We start from the raw sequence: 2,747 nt of genomic DNA on the forward strand, positions 1-2,747 counted from the left end.
ACCTACCAGCGATTCTCCTGTCTCAGCCTCCCAAGTGCTGGCATTACAGGCGTGTGCCACCACACAAGGCAGATTTTTCTTTTTACACAGCCCCTCCTTAAGTAGCTGAGTTCCCCAGGCTGGGCACCACATCTCTATCTTCCTGCCCCAGCACCCCAGAGTGCCCTGCCTTCTCTGCCCAGGTTTTGGGCTTGGTTAGCCAGCACAGTGGACCATTCACCCAAACCCAGGGTTGGGAAGAGCTACTTCATGAGGAGATTCGGAGGCAAAAGACATTAACGAGCCGACCCCATCCTGTCCTGGTAGTTCTCTTGAGAGCTGCAGCTGTCTGTGGCTGCATTCCGGACTTCAGGGCCAGGCTTGTCAGGCCTGGGGAGGGAACAGTTCCCTGTGTCTCTAGCCCCCAGGAGCTTCCTGGCCCAGCTTGCATTCCACCCACATCCTTATTATCCCTTTCTCCACAGTGTCCCTACCTGAGTATGCCACATGTTTCCTCCCAGGATCTTAACACATCATATTTGTGTTTTATTTCATTTGTCGTTTTGAAACAGGGTTTCAGGCCATGGAGATAGCTCAGCAGTTTAAGAGCCTGCCTAGGCAAGTGCAAGGACCAGGATTCGATCCCCAGAACATGTGATACCAGTCATGCCAAGCCAGCCACCAAAACTGGGCATGGTGATGCACATCTGTAATCCCAGCACTGGGGAGGCTGAAACAGGAGGATCACTACAAGTACAAGCTGCATAGCGAGACCCTGTACCAAACACATTAAAAAAGAAAAGAACCAGGGCTTCACTACACAATTCAGGCTGGCCTGACCCAACTGAACCGACTTTGTAGCCCCGGCTGGCTTCAAATCCACAGCAATCCCCCTTTCTCAGCCTCTCTCTCAAGTGCCTGGATTTACAGGCATGAGCCACCACCATGTGTATTAAAAAAAAAAAAAAAAAAAATCCTTTATTTGTTTGGTACAGGGTCTTGTTATGCAGTCCCCACACTGTAATGATAAAAAAGAAAAAGAAAACTGACAGCAGTACCAAAAGAGAATAAAAGGGTGGAAATAGCATTTCTTCTTGTCAGGCATGGTTTATGTATGTTCTGTGGTCACTTATGATCACCTGGAACAAGATCCGGTCAATTCACCTGCCCTGTCTCACATGGCTGCTAAATTACAGGTGGGATTAAAACCTGTATCCAAGGGGCCAGGGAGATAGCTCAATAGAGTAAGCACTTGCCTGGCAAGTGCAAGGGCCTAAGTTCAATCCCCGGTTCTGCCAAAAAACCCAAAATAAACCTGTATCCATATGATGTCAGACCCCATGATATTTTTTACTTTTAGCAACTTTTTGTTTTTTAGTAAGTCATGGTATTTTTTTTAAAAGGGTCTTGCTTTGTAGCACAAGCTGGCCATGAACTGGGTAGCCCTGGCTGCCCTGAAACGCATGGCTACTCTCCTGTCTCCACTTCCCAAGTGCTGAGATTATAGGTATAAACCACTACGCCCTACTACCATTAACAATTCTGCCTCGGATCTCTAAAAATGTATTTATGGGGCCAGTCAGACAGCTCAGTGGACTAAAGCACCTGCTTAGGCGCAGGGACTGAGGTTTGATCCCTGGCGTGTTGTGCTGACCCCACCACTGGGGCATCCCGAGACCGCAGTTGAGACTGGGCATAGTGGCACACACCTGTAATCCCAGCACTTCAGAGGCTGAAAGCAGGAGGGACCACCAGAAGTCTGATCTGTGTAGTGAGACCTTGTAGTAAATACATCTAAAAAATGTATTTATGATAACTGATATATAATGTAAAATAATGTTTTGTACAGCACTGTAACAACAGGAAATCAAAACAACCTATCCTAATTCTCTTACACTGAAAGTAAAATTTCTTCAGATAATATTAATAACTAGTCTATGGCTCTGAAGTAAAGTAGGGAACAAGAAATGCATCTGAAACATTTTTGTTTCTTTGACCTGGTCAATTGAATAAATGGTGTCCCTTTAGAACTATTATTTGAATGTTAATCTCTCAGAAGAGATGGTGCTTTGAATGCTCCATGAATAATTCTGTTGTTCAGATTGTACTCCTTCCTCCTAGTGAGTGGACCCACGCATGCAAACACTGACCTAATGTTCACCGCATGGTTAGAAAGTGCTTTGGACACAATAAGGATGAATGAGACATGATCCTTAAAAGATTTCTGGAAGAAAATACCGACATATACACCCACGGGGCATGGACAGAGAGGTGCCGGCACTTCACAGCTGAGGATGCAAATAAAGAAGCCTTACAAGTCTATTTTAATAGAGTTCAGCCAGGAGAATGTCAGGGCTGGAACGAGGGCGGAGGCACAGAAGATAGATGTGATGAGAACTACTGCAGAGGCACAGGCAGGGGTTCCTCTGGGAGAGGGGAGGAATTCCAAGTGGTGCCCAACTTGGCTAGTTGGTTTTGCTCCACTGGGACTGAACTTGAGGCTTTTGCACTGAGCCACACCCCTAATCCTTTTTTTTTTTTTTTTTTTTCGGTACTAGGGATTGAACTCAGGACCCTGCACTTGCTGGGCAAGTGCTTATTCTACAGAGTTATCTCCCTGGCCCCTGTTATTTTGTATTGTTTTCTGAAAGGGTCCATGTAGCTCACTCAGGCTGTTGACCTACCAGCGATTCTCCTGTCTCAGCCTCCCAAGTGCTGGCATTACAGGCGTGTGCCACCACACAAGGCAGATTTTTCTTTTTACACAG

The sequence above is a fragment of the Octodon degus genome, unplaced genomic scaffold, assembly GCF_000260255.1.
Source record: "Octodon degus isolate 3935 unplaced genomic scaffold, OctDeg1.0 scaffold00027, whole genome shotgun sequence".
Taxonomy (NCBI): Eukaryota; Metazoa; Chordata; class Mammalia; order Rodentia; family Octodontidae; genus Octodon; species Octodon degus.